We start from the raw sequence: 19,806 nt of genomic DNA on the forward strand, positions 1-19,806 counted from the left end.
ACATCCCGCAATGTACATCAGTGTACTGTGCTCGAGCATAATCCATATGTACCACTTATGTCGGGGTCTACTTTACATACATCAATCATTCCTTCCAAATGACATTTAGTATATGCATGCAACTCCTCATTGCCCTCTTTTTCCTACATGTGGTTAATATGCACTATGGACTATGTACAGTGGATATCTGAAATTCTACATGTCTCTTGCTCCCATGTCTCGGCCAAGGAACACAATGTCAGCGTCACCAACCATAGCATTAATGCTTTCACCTTTATGCCATGGAAACCCTCTGTAATTCCAAAACAACACCTTCACAAGTGCATAGCTCCCATGTGTCACACATCCCTATGCATCCTTTGAAGTGTTATCATTAGATTTCTTTTGCTTATTGTATTGCTTTTGACGTTCCTCTTGTTGCATGGGGGTGAGATCCTCATTTACATAAAAATATGTTCCCTTGAGGTATACTCGACTACTATCTAAAAAGTATAGTTCTCTTACGTTCATCCAATAGAGTGCATACAATGGCTCTTGCCTTCCCATCGTCTTTCTTCTTGCCCATACGTCGAGCACCAAAAACAAGTACATCTACCATGGAAAAATGCTTACAAAAAAACTCTGTGACTTCTGTAGTAAGAGACACTGCAGTCTCCTCATCTGTTTCGGGCGATCCCTAAATAACCAAGTTTTGGGCCCGCTTTTCTCTTTCTTTACATTCACGTGCATCCACATCATTTACACTCCATCACCACCCTTTGCATGAAGTACATGCACATCTCCATTTGGGGGAGTATGTGCTACTACTCTGGCTACGGGACCTAAAATTGGCCGAAACTGGCTATGGCACTAGTCGGACTTCATGCACACAAGAGACAGCCCCACCACATGGCCTTGTGAGCCAGGAGTGTCTGAGATTCACTCTACACTAAATACTAATGTCGATTTTGCATTTGTATTAGGTCATAGTCCAATGTTTACCATCCCTTCTCCTTAGAGGGAGATCCCATAACATATAGGCATAATACCTCGTAGCACAAACATAGGGAAGCACCTCTCCGCTGATTGCCACGGCTCCACTGCGACTCTCCTACACCTCAAGGATTGGCCCCAAGATGCATCGCTCCAGCATAAATTACACATGATACAAGCTCCACTCTTTCATTTTGAATGTATTCTAGGAGATACCATGTGTTCATAACAAAAAAATCCCAAAAATCTGATTGACTAGCATACAGCTTGGGACATCTTTCACACTCAAGCGTAGGTCATCATAATGAAAACATGTGCTATGCATCCAATTCTTGATATTCTGATACCATAGTTGATATGCACATGCAAAAGTGGATGATCTTAATATGCTCAAACATAATTTTCAATCAGAAACATATCGTGCACAACCATGATTTCCAATGCTCCTTTACTAACTCATTGCAGCGATGTAAGGATAGCACCCAGACAACGCTTATGCTACTATCCTCTTAATTAAAATACTAAAAAACCTATATCATGATATGCATCAATAGAATCAACAATAAACAGCACCTAAATCACATCATTCAAACATCCCACTCCCTACTTTTAGGTAGTGCTTCCGTTGTATAGGTGTAGGGGTTCATTTTGTCATGTTTTGATATATGAAAAGCGATAAATCACAAAATTTGACAAAAAGATAGGGAAAACTGAGGCTAAACCTCATGCTCTGCCACTATCGTACATTCACAAACACTCATTGCATTTTTCCTTATTTTTATGAGGCGTATTTCTATTTTTCTCCTTATTTTCCTTATTCTTTAGCATTTGTTTGACAATAATCACTACTGTTTTCTAGTTTTTTTCATGCCAACCATTCTAGCATACAAAAATTCAATTTTATTTTTCATTTTTCCCCATAGAAACACATTTCACCTACCTGAAAAGACAAAACCATAATTTTACCCTCAAAAATTGCATTTCAAATTTTATGGGATTTAAATAGCGCATGTAAATCATTATGAAATCAAAATTTGCTGATAGACAGCAATTAAACATGATGCAACCAGCACTCAAACAATTTTTCAATCCATGAGAACATCATTTCCATCATAAAATGTCAAAAAAGCTTCATTTCCTTCATTAAAAAATAGTCATACAGTGTTTCTACGAAACCCGAGACGCATTAAATGACTACATGACTAGTGGACGGAGCCTCCATCGCTCTCAATTCCATGTTACACATCAAGCTTCAACATCTCCATTAATATCCATCATCTTTTGCTTCAATCTCCTTCCTGATTCTTCCTTCAAGGTAATGCGCATGAACAACCCATCGAGGGGAGAGAGAGGGAGGAGAGAGAAAGACTAAAAATGAGATTTTTAAATCCTCCATTAAAATGGGCAAGCTTACAGATATCTTGTTTCTCTCTCTGCCCTAATCGAGAATCTCCCTCTCTCTCTCCAAACGGGTTTAAATCGGAGAGGCATCGAGCAAAAATGAGGAGGCGCATTGACGATTCCCTCTATTCGACATTTTTTGCATTAGTTTCAAGGATTTTATGAAGCCTAAGGTTTAAAACATTAAAATAATCGGTTCATCTTTTTGTGTTCACACTGTCCTGCAAGTGGATATTTCGGTTTTGAGGGGGCAAACAAACTCCGATTTGCGATCCGACTGGACAGGAGACTTCGTAGTGTTGAACTCCATCAACCTAGCCTCTCCCACGCACTTTACGGCTTCCCGATCCGATAGCTTCTTTATAACACCAATGCCTAGAAAAACTCTAGCTCGGTCATCCCCCACCATTTGATTTTCATGAAAATAGGCTCTTTAACACCTCTACGGCACTTTTCGGCTCCAAAACGAGCTTCAACGCTTCAAAAATGGGTCCAAATCAGGTCCTAAAATCCAGCTCTCATTGGTGACCATGGTATAGGGTGACTCAACACGTTGAATCCCACAAATGAATTTGCACATGTGTAATCATAAAGAGCATCAATTTGATATAAAATATACTCAACAAAACACATCACAACTTTCACCCTACCCCTTGACAAAACCAAGGCATGAAATCCACGAGGAGTAGGCCTAGCATAATCCAACAGAAGGCCAAAACTAGTCACTAACTGACTGCTCCAACACGGCCAAGATAAAAAGAACTATAAGAGAGCTCATCCTACGTGGTGGTCTAAACTACCTACCGAAGCTCAACCAAGAGCTCCTCCTAGTAGGTGAGGACTCATATAGCCTGATCAAGAAATATTGTATTTTAGCACATTGTCCATTTAGCATTTTATTTTCCATACTCAGGCATGTAAAAAGGAGGGAGCTGAGCGTAGTGACCCAAGGAGAACAAGGCACCGGCCTCAGGTCATGTCTCAGTACCCAAGAATCTACCAAGCCCTCGCAAGGTGCCACTTAATCCTTTTCTAACGCTCACTTTTATTTTCGCTCCAACCGTCTCGTATTCTTATTCTTATTTTTATAGCTAGCTGCCACCCCCAAGAAGATAAGGCATTGGTTCTAACTTGTTCCCAGGAACCTACCAGGCCTTCGCAAGGCAATGAACAACTGCTCAAGGATTTTTATTTCTTTTCTTTTCTATTTTTATAGGGGTTAGAATCCCTTTTTACACACCGTTGTATATTTTTATTCTTCAGCTATTCAGGATTTTTCTTCTTTGCATCATCATTTTGTTTGGCAAGCTTTTCTAGCTGCCTCACAACTAACAAAAACTCTTAGAATGGCCGTGATGACCAGAAAATCAATGCAAATAAAGGTACAAAAATGTGCTAAACATGAAAACATCCTTTGCAAATTAACACTTTACTTTTGTACCCCTTTGTCAAAAAATCAAATATGAAGTATTGTAAAATGTGTAGTCCAAAAGAGACACTATAAAATATTGCTAGGGAAAGGAAAGGTCAAACCCTTTTGTCTCATGCTAAAATTGAAAGGTCCTTAGACCTTAGTCAATGTATGCAAATTTGAATTTCTATAATTCAAGAAAGGAAAAGGAGGTGGTTGCAGCCGTGGGATTTGGGGAGGTGGGAGGTTGAGGTGGTTACACCCTCTCTCTTCCTTTATCTTCTCCTCTCACGGTTCATTTCTCCCTCTCTCATTTTGGCACAACACTTGCCTTCTTGTTCTTGTTTCCCTCTCTTGTGCTCCTTTGCAAGATCTCATGGAGAGTGAGGAAGAGGAAGAGGGTGAGGATGGAAGAATTGTTCAATTTCTTGTGTGCTTTCCTCTTGTGTGTTTGGAGAGTATGGTTCTTGGTGAGAAGGAGAGTTTTCTTGCAGGTTTTCATGGCCAGCAATGTATTTGCAGCCTCTACCTAGCCGGTTCGTGGTTCTCATGGTGCTATGGCAGGGTGCTCTTCAGGCCGCCTAGCAGGTCAGCAGAACAGGGTCACTAGGATTGCCTTCTAAAACAAGTCTTTCAATGCTTGGCAATGCCTTTGCAAGAGGCAACAACTGCTCAATCCTTCCACAGACATACCTAACCTAAACCTTGGACTTCATGCCTTGATTGGTGGTCCCCAAGAAAATGAAATCCCTCACAAGTACACAGACGCATATAACATAAAAGAATGGTGCCCCGCGTCTGACTTATCCCCAGGAACCTACCAGGCCTTCGCAAGGCAATGAACAACTACTCAAGGATTTCTATTTCTTTTCTTTTCTATTTTTATAGGGGTTAGAACCCCTTTGTACACACCGTTGTATATTTTCATTCTTCAGCTATTTAGGATTTTGCTTCTTTGCATCATCATTTTGTCTGGCAGGCTTTTCTAACTACCTCACAACTAACACAAACTCCTAGAATGGCCGCCTAGTATGTCATTGGAATAGGGTCACTAGGATTGCCTTCTAAAATAGTTCTTTCAATGCCTGATAATGCCTTTATAGGAGGTAACAGCTGCTCAGACCTCCCACATAAATACCTATCCTAAACCTGGGATTTCATGCCTTGATTGCTGGTCCCCAACAAGAAAACGAAATCCTTTACAAGTACACAAACGCATATAACATAAAAGAATGGTACTCATAAAAGGAAAGATATCACCTGGATTGGGCCACAAGAAGCTTTGGCATAGCAAAGGCTCTCCCCAATTCCACGTAATCTATCTAGCACTGCACTAAAACAGAAAACTATAAAATGCGCTCGCACTACAGAGACAGATGACCCTATTGGCCTAAAATGGATAGGTCATTCTAATCCATGCAATACATGGTCTTATTGGCATATACACCACATCCTATCAAACTAACCAAGATACCAAGGATAGCGTAAAATAGGATGGCTAGCCCATGCTACTCATGCCACGTAGCTCAAGGTTCGATCTTGGGCTCTTGTAAATCCAGTAGCCCAAGCCTGTCTACTGATATAACCTCGATATGGCCTATCCATCCTTGGGTACCATTGGCTAGGTGAATGACATCATTAGGTTGATATAACTCATCTTCTTGGTCATCATTCAAACGGATCGCTTGTCTCAACTTTTCAGTAACTCCTCCTATAGGGAGAATCATGGATTTATGATCATTCAACTCTCCTCTAATTGGACCCTTACATATGTCAATGATACGATCCAAACTAGACAGAGCTTCAAGCCTAGGCACATCACATGGATGCAGGTTAGGATGGTGCATATTGTCAGATGTAGCATTATGGCCTTTAGTCACATCCTCTTGGGAATCCATCAAAGCATGTCCACATGCAATTCCTGGCCCTTTATTTGACACACCAACCATACATTTAGAAATTTTGGGTCTCCAAACCCATCTCATATTCCTTTTTGTATTTTTAGATTGCCTCGTTTTGCCACATTGGTCTAATGGACTCAATGCGCACTTATTGCTATAGCCAGATGGCCTCCATCCTTAGCGCTTCTACTTAGTATAGGTGGACCTTGGGCATCGTACACCTTCTTCATATGAGATGTCTTTACTTGCCTTTGTCCACTCTGCAACTGCTTATTCATAGGAACCATGCTTTTACTAAAAGGAATAGTATCTACTCGAAAGCATGATTCATCCATAAATTGAAAAGGCTTCCCAAGAGCCTTACTAGCAGCACAACTAGTACCACTCATAGCATGCTTATCCATACTCATAGGCCCGATGGTCCTATCAATGCTGCCATCGCAACTACCTCTCATGGAACTGTTGCAAGCCTTGATGGGACTTTCTGGGCATGGAATATTTTTATCCCCAAGAGGCATATTATCACCACTCATTGAATTGCCATTTCTTGCTTACAAACTCTAGCTACCAAGATCCCCTGTCAAGGTTGTCTTGGTATTAGCAAAAGGATTTTGTCTTTGCAAAATTGGTTGGATATTTGGATGCACTTGCAACAAGCGGGAGAAACTCCAAAACTTTTCCTAACATCTTTGAATATACTATTCATAGTCAATTGCATATCCCTTGGCCTCATTTAATGACTTAGGATCTTGCTTCCTCACTTGGATTTGTGTATTAATCTCTAAGTCTCTCATAAAGAGCTCACATAGCACATCACCTAGCAATATAGTAGCTCTTCTTGGCCAAAGCCTAATAATATCGTCAAAGGATCTAGCATATTCTTTAGCAAAAGGGTAAGACTCTTGTCTTATCTACATAAGCTGCCCTAAGACCTGGGTCATAGGCACCTTCTTTTCATATTCATCTAAAAATTTATCATATAGCTCCTCGAATGATTTAATTGACCCTCTTGGGAGCCTCCAGTACCATTTCCTAGTTTCTCCCTTCAGGGTGCTAGAAAATACAAGCATCCAATGAATATCATTGAACCCACTTGCAAGGCAAGTTAGGCTATATTCTTTTAAGTGCAACATTGGGTCCTCATTTACCAACCCATGAAATACTAGGAGATACCTATAAGGAGGAGGGCATTTAGTCCTCTCCTTTGGGATCAACATTGGGCCATTAAAATCTTCATATTCATGACCTAACTCTAGTGTCTTAGGGTCTCCAACCTCTTCCATTTCCACCTTTACTAGTGTAGGGAGGTTAATATTATCCTTGCCATCCCTTTCTGCTAACTCACAGAGTAGTCTAGGGAGTCCTATAGCTCTTAGCATGTCATTCCAATCCTTTCTTAGAGGATCTTCCATATCTTGCCCCTTCCTAGGCAGTTCCATGATGGCTTTATCTAGGATCTTCTGCCCCTCATCAAAAGCAAACTTATCCTTAGCACTTAGGACCTAGGGACCGTGCCTTTTAAGCAATAGTTTTCCCTTTATATCTAGGGCTTCTAGCATCCTTGTGATACCTAAAATTTTTGCATGATGCCCCACTAGATGGGATGTTTCAACCATAACTGCACTCCACTGTATGTCGAGTTTTTCCCATGGCACTATGGCTTTAGCATAATCACTTGTTGATGCCATGACTGCCATAGCTTCCAACATACTTGTTCCATGCCCTCTAGGTTTATGGATGGTTATACATGATTTCTCTTGGGTAGAGACCACACCAAGGCGAACCTCGACCCATGCCATCGCATTAGAGGATGGGGTAACCACTAAATCGGTTACTCTTCTCATCACCTAAATTATCTTCTGTAGAGGACTCATGCTCTACATAACTAGCTAAATCCATCAATAAGTTTTATATAGGGAAAGCCAAGGTTTTCCATCCTTGAACGAACCCCATTTTATGGGTAGCTTAGCACACTACTAATGGAAATAATAAACTTAGGTCCCTTTACAACCTAGATTCGAAAACTGCTACTTATACGTAGCTCCTAGAAAATGCACCACTGATGGGACCTAAAATGGGCCGCCACTGGCTATGGCCCTAGCACCTCATGCACACAATAGACAACCCCACCAGATTGCCTCGCGGGCCAAGAGTGTCTGAGATTCAATCTACACAATGCTAATGTCAATTCTGCGTTTGTATTAGGTCATAGTCCAACATTTACCATCCCTTCTCCTCAGAGAGAGATCCCGTAATATATACCTAACTGCCACAACTCCACTGTGACTCTCCTACACCTCGGGGATTGGCCCCAAGATGCGTCGCTACAACATAAAGTACACACGATACAAGATCCACTATTTCATTTTGAACGTATTCCAGGAGATACCATGTGTTCATCCCAAAGAATTCCCAAAAAACAATCAACTAGCCTACAGCTTAAGACACCTTTTACACTCAAGCATAGGTCATCATAACAAAAAACTTGTGCTATACATCCAATTCTTGATATTATGATACCATAGTTGATATGCAAATGCAAAAGTGGATGATCCTAATGTGCTCAAACATAATTTTCAATTAGAAACATGTCGTGCACAACCAGGCTTTCCGATGCTTCTTTACTAACTCAAACAAATTTTCATCACATGAGAACATCATTTCCATCATAAAATGTCAAAAAAGCTTCAGTTCCTTCATTAAAAAATAGTCATACAGTGTTTCTACGAAACCTAAGATGCATTAAATGACTACGTGACCAGCAGACAGAGCCTCTATTGCTCTCAATTCCATGCTGTGCATCAAGCTTTAGCATCTCCATTAATCTCCATCATCATTTGCTTCAATCTCCTTCCCGATTCTTCCTTCAAGGTAATGCACATGAACAGCCCATAGAGGGGGGAGAGAGGGAGGAGTGAGAAAGACTAAAAAAAGAGATTTTTAAATCCTCCATTAAAACAGGCAAGCTTACAACCATCTTGTTCCTCTCTCTGCTTGATCGAGAATCTCTCTCTCTCTCTCTCTCTCTCTCTCTCTCTCTCTCTCTCTCTCTCTCTCTCTCTCTCTCTCTCTCTCTCTCTCTCTCTCTCTCTCTCTCTCTCCGAAGAACAGGTTTCTTTCTTTCTTTCTTTCTCTCTCTCTCTCTCTCTTTGAAGAACGGGTTTGAATCGGAGAGGCATCGAGAAAAAATGAGGAGGCGCATTGATGCGTCCCTTTGTTCGATAGTTTTTGCATTAGTTTCAAGGCTTTTATTAAGCCTAAGGTTTAAAACATTAAAATAACCAATTCAACTTTTTGTGTTTACATTGTCCCACAAGTGGATATTTCGGTTGTGAGGGGACAAACCAAATCCGATTTGCAATCTAGCTGGATATGCGACTTCGTGGCGTGGAACTCCATCAACCTGGCCTCTCCCACCCACTTTACAGCTTTCCAATTCGATAGCTACTTTATAACACCGAGCCTTTCGGGGATTAAATGGGGGGTCAAATCATTTTCGATTGATGAACCGAGACTTGCATTGGATTCCTGATGTCGAAATGTATCTAATAAAACTCTAGCTTAGCCATCCGCCACCGTTTGATTTTTCATAAAAATTTACTCTTTAACACCTCTCCAGCACTTTCCAGCTCCAAAATGAGCTTCAACGCTTCAAGAATAGGTCCAAATCGGGTCCTAAAATCCAGATCTCACTGGCCCATGTTTTTGATGTTTCCATGCATGTGCATGTCGCCATACTCATTTCCAAGTTTGTGGTTCTACTGGCATGTTCCTCCATAGTTTGTTCCAAATGTGTGTTCTTTCTTTTCAATACTTGACACTTGAGAGCCAAGCGTGTGATTTCTTGATTCTGTGCATTGATTAATGCTTGAAGTGTTGCCAAAAAATTCCATATCCCATCCCGTGAGATTTCTCCAACACATGGCTGATCCAACATGCCAATAGACAGAGGTGAACCTGTGGTTGTTGAGTTGGCTTTACTGCGTGCGTCAAATCGTCCACTCCGAGAAAGGCGTCCATTGGAATCTCCAATCATAGTCATGTTTCCCAGTTCTCAGTTTCTGCGACAATAAGGAGGGGACATGGGAGAGAGAGAGAGAGAGAGAGAGAGAGAGAGAGAGAGAGAGAGAGAGAGAGAGACTTACAGCAGAATCAGGAAGGGTGGACAGGAGAAGAGCAGGGCCAGTATCTATTCTCAAAGTGGTTAGTATTTTCAGCTCTTTACCATCTTCTTCCAAATTTCGTGATAGGACAGAGTGCATCTCCTCTCTGCACTGTATGTCAAAGGCACCTCACAGGCCCATAGGTATACAATGCGCCATGGACAGCATTTCAAATCTAGCTAGAAAGTGTTTGAGGAAATGTGATTCTGCAATCACGCATGACCCCTTTCGTTTAGGGTTTCTACCTTTAGAAGACAGTCTATGCGCCTTGCTGCCTGATGCAACCCTGTACCTACCCTATCGACTAGAGTTCCCTTGGGCATTTGCAATGTCTGCATAGAGCGCCACCCTGCAAAGAGAGAGACAGACAGAAAAAAGTTCATTTATACTATAGTAAGTTTGAAAGGTCATTTATACTAAAGTAAATTTTAAGTTTATTTATACTACAGTAAGTTTAAAAGTTTTGTATTTAAGTCAAGTCTCTCCTTTCATTTTTTTTCCATTACTCTTCACTCTACTCTCCACTTTTCTATCATACATCATTACAACCATGGCATGTTCCAAGCTTCCTAACAACAAGAAGGTGCATGCAAGAGCAAGATCTCAACACTCTTCCGAATATAGTGAGTGCACTGTGAGTGATAATGACTACTGGTGTGGCCGACAATAGCGGCCTTGCTACAGCTAATAATGATGGTGCTACTATAGCTAACAATGGTGCCCCTAGTGTGGTCAATATAATGATGGCTCATCTATTGAGAATAATGGTCCACCATTTTTTAGAAATGGTGGCCCACATGCTCTAGTTGATCTAGCTCCTACTACTACTCTAGCTGGTAATACATGTCCTCCAATACATAAGAAGTGAAGATGGAGACCAGGCATAGCTTCTTTACATGAGATAATGAAATTCTAGAAGATTGTCAACTTAATTATTTCTAAGGCATTATTCTCTAGGTTGGTGCAAGAAATACTACAAGACCTATAGTTAGGGCATCATCACAATTTCTTTTCAAGGAACCAAGCAAGGAATGTGGGGTGATGGTAGCCAAGCCAAGAGGCAGTTGAAAGCTACTTGATTGACCTCATGAGATGAGTGATTGTCAACTTCTAGCCATTCATGCTCGAGGTATCACTATTAAGCCCATAGATTCGATTCTCTTTGTAGGATTCACATCAACAAGGATGCATTTAATCTTAATGTTAATAACATGCTTTGAGAATACCTTGTAAATGGATCTATGTTTAGCTCAGGTCTGGTTGTAGATTTTATGGTGCTTAGCTTCTAGTTATCCTTCCTGTAGACCTTTAAGTATTTAATAGCAATGGTCTTTAAAATGGAGCTAAATTTTGTCTAGCTCTAGTTGTATCTTGTGCAATGTACTATCTATCGTGTATTTTGTGGTTTCATAATGTTATATCTAAAATGTGATATTCATTGTGTGAATTTTTAAGTTTCCAATTTTGTAAGTAGTTCCATTGAGGATAAATTTTATGCGACAATCATGCACACGTCAACCAACAGTTGTACTTGGGTGATGCACTATATCTTTATTGTATTTTACAGTTTGGCAATATTATATTCGATATATGATATTTCATCTTGTCCATGTTTTGTATTTTTGTGAATTATTAAGTTTCCAATGTCACATGTAGTTTGGTTGAGAATACATTTAACATGCAATTATGCACACTCAATGAATTTTTTCTGTTCTCAAATGAAGTATAAATTAATCCAATTAATGCATTTTTCAAAAAATATTCAATCATCAATTTGATAAATAAAAATCTAATGAAACTTCACCCATATGTTGGGCATCAAAAGAACTCATGAAAACTAAAAAAATTGACCCTATCAGAAGCCTCTAGGACACCTGGTCGGAGGGTTGCATATAGGGCCTTGATTTTCTAGATTCAAGGCCCCAACACGTGAGCCTCCATCCAGGTGTCCCACATGCGTCTGATGGGGCCTTTTTTTGGGTGGTTGATGTGTTCTAGAAGAGTCCACATGTAAAGTTTCAAGTCAATATGATCACTGGTCATATTTTTTCTAAAATCTGGATACATTAATTCAAGTTTATGGATTTTCAAAAAGTTTGGTTGTAAGTTGAAAGCTTCAGCTCATTTTACCCATTTGAGTTCTGCGTTTCAAGTTCTCACTCTTGGAAGACATGGAATGCACCAAGCAAGTGGCTTGGAGATTCTCCCCAAGAACTCCTGCATAGAGGTAACCTCCCCCTACTCCACCACCACCACCACCATTGCAAGATTGATGGAAGCCAATTGATGGAAGCTAGGCATAGTGGCCCTCCAAGAGATCTGCCATGATTAGAAGACCACACACCTCTTGATACCAAAGGCTACATTCCAAAAGGTGGTGCAAAATTCAATGTAGAACATAGTGATTAAAAATAGCAAGAGCCACTTCCCCAATAATTCAATTGACCTGATCGGTGGATTGCCTAGGCCCTCCTTGCACTATAGGAAGTTGGTGAAGCCTTTCTCATTAACTTGTTCGAAGACTCACGACTATGCAATCGTGCATACAAGGAGGGTCATCATCACTAGCAGGGATCTACGGATAGTGAGATTCTTTCAGTGATGGAGGGATAGTCCTAGTGGAGAGCAACAACAATAGGGGTCTACTAGTGAAACATCTATGGAATCTAGCTTTTCAAACGATTTTGCAAAACCATGCTTGTATTGGATCCTCTATAAATTTTTATGAATATGAATACACATTTTTTGGCACATCTTATTTTTATTTAGTTGTTATTTTTTTATTTAGTTATTTAAGTTGTCCTTATGTGCCTTTGGATAAACAAATGTTGCCCACAAATTTAATATTACATATAAATCTGACAAATAAGCATTACATTCATATACAAACAATAATAAAGTATCACAAACTACATTACACCCAAATCCAACAACATCAATTTTCATTAATATAAGACAAGATTACAAATTATGTTATATTGCAAAAGAGACATCATTAGGTAGTAAGTACATCTAATCTGTCCTAGGCTTCTTAGGCTCCCCATGGTTAGAGTTGCTCTTTATCATCATAGGAAACATACATTTTTCCTGAGAAGTTCATGCCTAATGACAGTGGGATCTTAAACTCCGGCAACCATACTATAGGCCACCATGGAGAAAAGTGGACCAGACCTAGTACTTGTGAATAAGCAGAGCAGCTTTGAACATCGAAGCAACAATACTTTCTCCAATTTGGAGTTAGTCAAGATGATCTTGAAGGGGCTAGCCTTCGTCACTGTCCTCAGCTTCAGGAAGTTCTCAGCAAAAGTATGAGAATATGTCTTATGAAATACTACTATGTCGCTGGCAAGCTAGCCAATGTACTCATTCAATGTGAAGTCTTGCACCCTTCCTTGGCCACCAGATCAGCTAGCTTGCCTAGATGAAAACTCATCTATATGGATAATGTCCTGCATCACATAAGTTCAATATCAAAGTCACTATTCATGGAGTGTTAAAGATATATACTTGAATTTTATGTGCAGCTTCACCCATAGGGTCTCCAGGGCACATGGATCCACAACATGAATTTTGAGGGGGGATTGGACCCTTGTCCATAGGCTCGCATCTGGAGAACGTGATTCATGCCCCCAAACATGAGCCTATGTGGATAGGGCTCCTGTAGGGATCCGATTCTGGTCAAATTTCATGTTGTGGGTCCACATGCCCTAGAGGCCTTGGGGGCTAACGTCTAAGGGCCTGATTTAGACCAAGCAAATGCAAGCCTACAGACAAGGCTCTTGTAGGGATTGATCCCAATCAAATTTCATGTTGTGGGTCCACATGCCCTTAGAGACCCTATGGGTGAAGTTGCACTGAAAATTGAAAACATTGCCTTTTTTGTGTCATCTATCTGCCACTGTAATGGAGTATCCCTTTCCACCCATCCGGTTATGTTCCACCCACCCTTGGGGCTCTTCCCTTGCGGTTTTCCTTCATTCCCTGCTTTTGAGGTCCTGCCATGTGAATGCACCCTACGTTCACCAAAGTCCCAATCCAACTTTATAGCCCTGTTCCTCCCTTTGAACTAATCATTTTTCCTTTTTACCTACCTTTATTCCGGTGCACGGTTTTTGAGTTATTAATTTGTGAAGCATTTTGCGCAATTTAGCCGGTTTCCCATGTGAACGCACTTTTCTTGCTTCGAAACTATGATCTGACGTCCTAGCCCTGCCAACCACTTTTCCCCTGACATTTTTCCTTTTTATTCCACATCATTCCGATACACGGTTTGTCCATTATTAATTTTCCGGTTTTTTAAGACTTTTTCATGCGTATTTTTGACACTTTTCCATGTGAACCTGCCCTGTTTGCGTTGGACTTCCAATTTAATCCAACAGCTGTGTCCCCTGTGCCTTCCCCTACCTTTTTCCTTTTTCCTCCCCCCTCTTTCGACTTCTGGATTTTTTATTATTAATTTTTAAATATGTTTTCGGGAGTATTTTTGGTGTTTTTTGCATGTGAACCCTTCCTACTTCCACCGGAACTGCGCTTTAACTTGATAACTCTGTGCCACTCCTTTTTGCTGACATTTTTCCTTCTTACTACATGTCATTCCGGTGAATGGTTTGTCCGATATTAATTTTCGATCCCATTTTTGGGTTTGTTTTTTGGGTTTTTCCCATGTGAACGCGTCTTATCTCCGTCGGAATTATGTTTTGAGGTGATGGGATTGTCGGACACATCTTTCTGCACAGTTTTCCTTTTTTTTGCACCTCATTCCAATGCACGGCTTTTTCGATATTAATTTTTAATTGCGTTTTTTGGTTCTTTTTTGTGTTTTTTGCACGTGACCGCCCTTTACCCCTCCCGGAAACTCCTTCATATATTTTTCTTGTTTTCCCTCTGTCGTCCTGCCCACTTTTTGTTTTTACACTATGTCGTTTTGACTTCCGAATTGGGAGTTATTAATTTTTCTTTTTTTTTACGTGTATTCGTGCGCCCGTTTTGCGCGTGAACGCGCCCTTTTTCGATTTTACGCGTCTCCACGCGCCCCGGTCGTGTCCACATGACCCGTCCCGTCATCCAAGCGCCATTTCAATCCCGTCACGGCAAATTTTTTTACCCCGCCCCGTGCACGTGCGCGGGACGGGGGTATGCGCCCTTGGGCCCTGCCTACCCCCCTTGGCCCTGCCTACCCCCTTGGCCCTGCCTAACCCCCTTGGCCCACCCTCTACCCCCCTTGGCCCTGCCTAACCCCCTTGGCCCACCCTCTACCCCCCCTTGGCCCTGCCCACCCCCCTTGGGCCCTGACCACCTACCCTGCCCACCCCTTCTCCCCAACCGCCCGACCCCTTCCCTCCAACCCCCTCCCTCTCCCTCTTCTCCCTGCGTACTCCTCCTACCCTCCTCCATCTCCCTCCTCCATTCCCTCCTTCCTCTTCTCCTTCCCTCCCCCCTCCTCCTTTCTCCTCCTTCCCCCCTTCTCCTCATTCCCCTCTCTCTTCCTCTTCGCCCTCCTGCCCGCTGCCGCCTGCAGAGGCGGCCGAAGCCGCAGGCGCCGCCCCAGGAGTCGCCGCCCTGCCGCCTGGATCGCCGCCCTGCCCCAGGAGTCGCCGCCCTGCAAGAGAATTCCCTTTTCCTTGGTGTTCCTCTCGGGGCCCATTCAGAACCTATCAGAACATCACAGAACCACCAACAAACATCATGATCTTCCAAAACACCATCATTATCATCCAAAACACTCTCAAACCACTTCTAAATCAATCAATCATCTCATAAAATCAACCATTCAGCTCTCAAAAACAACAAAAATCAGCCAAAAAACAAGTCATTTCAACACTCAACATATCCCCACACTTAATAAGGAAGCGTCCTCGCGACCCAGGAAAAAGGGAATACAAGTTCAGGGAAAAGCTCAACTTTGATCTTCAATATCTTTTCAAAAAGAATTCATCCACCACGACCTCAACTTATAATCTGTTTCTGATATAAAAATACAAAGAAAGGAAAACTCTTTATACATCAATACCTCTTATCAAACTAAAATCACAACAAATTTATAAAGGATATAAGAGTTTGCTTCTTCTTCATCTGCATCTGCTTCAACTCTCCAACCACGACCCCATCACCACAATTTTCCAAAACGTAGCTTGTACACGAAATCCAATAGGAAACCACCACGTTCGTTTGACATAAATGAACTCACAACACAAACACTAATACACAACACAACCATCTGAATGACTCCTTCAAAAAGAGAGTTTTTCATTAAAAGCTTCCACCATACATTGGAAAGGTATCAATGAAGATGATCCCTCTTAAAAGATTGATGCTGGCGGAATCGATCCATAGATAAGGATTCATCTACAAAGTTTTTAGGAGGATTTTGAAAAAATTGGAGACAACACATCCTTTCCAACAGGACCAGGTATCTGCTAGGCAAACAGAGGGCATGAAAATACAGTATCTCCAACTGTTGGGAATCAATGCTAACATTGACATTCATGCACAACTTTGGAATAGGCTTGGAATCATTATGAGAGTGCCTATGCATATACGCCAGGTACCAAGCAAAGTGAGCAGTTAATCTCACTGAGGGATCTGCAGACTGTGAATACTGCTGAGCAAAATGAACATAATTTTGATAAGCTTGACTGGAAGCTGTCCATTCTCCGGGAATGACGGGCCAATTAATCTGCGGTCCTGTAAGGCAATCATCCGAACTCCATCCCCTTCTTCTGGAAATCTGATTATCAAACCCGTCACAGTCACTAACCAACTGAGGTGGTTGAGATATGGAAGTGTTAGGAGAGGGTAGTGGAATAACGGAAAGTGGATGAAGGGAGGGATATGAAAAATCATAAAAGGAAGAAAAGGTTAAAGAAGGAGTGGCAGAAATTTGTAAGGACTCACTAAGGAAGGGTGTTAACTGATAAATAAGAAATGTAGAGGGTACATTAATGAAGGGAGAAGGACAGGGTGGAGAAGGGGAAAATACCCTATCCTCAATAAAGGAAGAATAAGTGAAAATAGGAATTTGAGGGAAAGATGAAGGTTTGAAAAGAAGGGGTAAAATTATTGTGGAATTAGATTGACAAAGGGAAAGATATATAGCATAGCGGTGAGCCATTTGTTGGTAATAGAGGAGGGTAGGAACAGAAGGTCCTAAGAGAGATCGTCGATGATAGGCATCAAAGAAGGTAGCATCAAATGGATTATGTTTGGAAAGAAAGGTTAAGAGATCCATCCTCAGTTGATTAGTACTCTGGGCAAAGGTAGGAGCTGTGTTTTGTCTTTGATTGAGGACCACCGAATCAATCATGGGATGCCACGAATTATCATGACAATCAGCTACTTTGGAGGAATAACTCTGGAACATGTCAGCTATGCGCAACTCCAAATGATTGACATATAAAACAGCCTGTAAGACTACATCCCCCACATACCATGCCATATCTACCTCATCTGGAATTAACAAATCTCCTCGTAGATACATGTAGGACATCAACATAGTATCTGGTGTGATAGAATCTTCAAAGACCATTCTGACTACCTCTGTCAACAACTCAGCAGACCAAGCCCCACTCCAGCCATCCTCTGGAAAAGGTAAATCCATTGTGGAAAGCTTCATGTAGAAGACCAACTTCTGTAAGTGGTAGTGGACAAAGAAAGAATGGTCTGGTAAGACATATTCCTGAAACTGCTCAAAGGTAGACCATAATAAGTCCATTCTGGACTGCAATCTTTCCACTTTATCTTGGAATAGAGGGCACAAAGTAGCCTGTCTCTAAAGAGCAGCCAAGTCCTCCTGTGAAAGAGAAGGAATCAATGGAACAGGAGGGCTTGGAGGAACAGAGCGGGACTTCGCCAGTTGATCTTGCAACTGCTGGATTTGGAAGGCTTGGTTGGCCACTGTGTCATTAGCAGTCTGTAAAGCTAACAGTTTGTCATCTAAGATAGCGTGGAATTCCTTCGCTTCTCTAGACATCCTCTCCTTCTCTTCTGAAAGGCTAGTAACTTGTGACTGAGCCTCGAGTAACTGGGTCTTCAATGAAGAAATCTCATCGCTTTGGGTGGCAACCAGTTGGGTTTGCTGTTCCATTTGCTTAAATAAATCTGCTAGGGTATCCTTAGCAGAAGCTAACTCGGATGTTGCCTTATGCAACTGGTCCTTAGACTGCATGAGCTCCTCATAAAAAGATGCGTACAGCTGTTGAACACAGGCTGTCATGGATAACTCAATGGAACTTTGAATATCCTTGCAGAGGAAAGGAATGGCATCTCCTGAGACGAGACTGTTTAGGGAAGGAACTGAGATCTCCAAGGAGCCTTCTCGATGTGCTCTGAACAGGTTATTACAAGTGAGATACCCAGGGAGTTCACTGCCAGAGGTAGCAGGGATAGGCACTGAGGGAAGTACAGAAGGGGCTTTATCCGCTACCCTCTTCAAGCGTTTGCGCTGTATGACCAGGGGAGGCGGAGAATCATCATCCTCTATGTCAATGGGTTCTGACTCTTCTGAAGGTGGAGGAGGAGGTACTGGATCTGATGGAGGAGGTGGAGGCACAGTCTTCTGTAAACCTGAATAGGTCAAGAAGGCAAACAAATATGATCCATATGTAACATTGGTAACATTACCCCTGGTGACTTTAACAAAATGCTAATCCATTTTAGTGAGGAGGTAAGTGCTCCAATCAATAGCAACTCCTTTCAGCACCATCCTGGAAGCTGTGAAAAGCTCTTTGGACAAATAGTGGGATGGCGTTTTGGCAGGCATAAACCTGTCCTGGAGGAACTGACAGATCGTCTTCCATACGGGATCAGTGATCATAGAAAAGGAAACTCCTGAAGAGTTGATCACCTTCTTAACATCGAGGATTTCCCTTGTCTACTTCTGCAACAGCTTTAGAATCTCTTCATTAGAGAAGAGCTGACGAGTGGTAACAAAAGGTTCACCTTTGAAGGGTAAAGACAGAGCCTTCCCTAGGCCTCGAGATGTCAAAGTCATAGACATTCCTTGGACTACGCCTGTCTTCTTGCTGTAAGAGGCCAGGAACTCATCACATAACGACGGATCCTCTGGAAGCAATGGAAAAGGAGTGGCCACAAAAGCAGCAAGTCCCGCCTTCGTGAGAGGCTCAAAAGTAAGTAGGGAAGAGTAATCCCTACTAACTAATGGGACGTACTGGATAGGGGGAGGAGCATGAGAAGGCACCATTCAGATGGTTACACACACACCACAAACACAGACAATCAAGGAGAATGCCTGCAAAGCAACAGACAAAATCCAAGGATAAGAGAATAACCAATAAAATGTGACTCGACCAACTAACCCCAAGCAAACCACATCCTAGAAAAAATTTGACATGACCTTGAGACAAATGCGACCAAAAGCTTCATGCGATGCATCAGACAAACACCCTGAACCCCGTATCAGGCAATAAAAGAAAAAAAACGGCATACCGTACCCTAAACCGTAACAAAGACAGGAAACCAAATCAATACCATATCAGACACATATCAATACTACATCTGTGATAAACCAAGACTGGACCATGGAAAATAACTCTAAGGACTGCGCATACCCATCCCACGAAACGGTTCATGAAAAAGGGGAAGTAAGTGCAGTGAGGGGGAAAGAATTTAATGAAGGGTTCATTTTAATAAATTATTAAGAATGGGTGAATTTTTATTAGGTGATAAACCTTAGCAAGAAAACGGCGGTTCCTTACTAGAAATTAAATTACCAATTATTAGGTTAAGCGGTGCAGTTATTCGATTCCCGGACTTTGATTCCCGACTGGGTCTCTAAATGCAATTCATTGATTACAAATTAAGGTGATGTGGAGCGCTTTTTTGCCAGCGCGTGCTCATGTGACGGCTGGTTTATTTTAATTAAAAAGTTAAAGTGCCTCTTTAGCGCACGTAGCGCGTGCTAAGTGAACGGCTGGTTTATTTTAATTAAAAAGTATGTGTG

At 41.7% G+C, this 19,806-nt stretch overlaps 1 non-coding gene across 1 annotated transcript; it reads right to left on the reverse strand.

The window, feature by feature from the left end:
* Nucleotides 1–15,727: 15,727 nt before the first annotated feature.
* Nucleotides 15,728–15,795, reverse strand: LOC148031813 (small nucleolar RNA SNORD36). The gene has a single exon (XR_015692039.1). It is a non-coding gene; the product is annotated as a small nucleolar RNA SNORD36 (small nucleolar RNA).
* Nucleotides 15,796–19,806: the final 4,011 nt, after the last annotated feature.

The sequence above is a fragment of the Lygodium microphyllum genome, chromosome 9 (genome assembly GCF_053477565.2).
Source record: "Lygodium microphyllum isolate KBCC chromosome 9, Lygodium_microphyllum_v1.1.10, whole genome shotgun sequence".
NCBI classification, from domain to species: domain Eukaryota; kingdom Viridiplantae; phylum Streptophyta; class Polypodiopsida; order Schizaeales; family Lygodiaceae; genus Lygodium; species Lygodium microphyllum.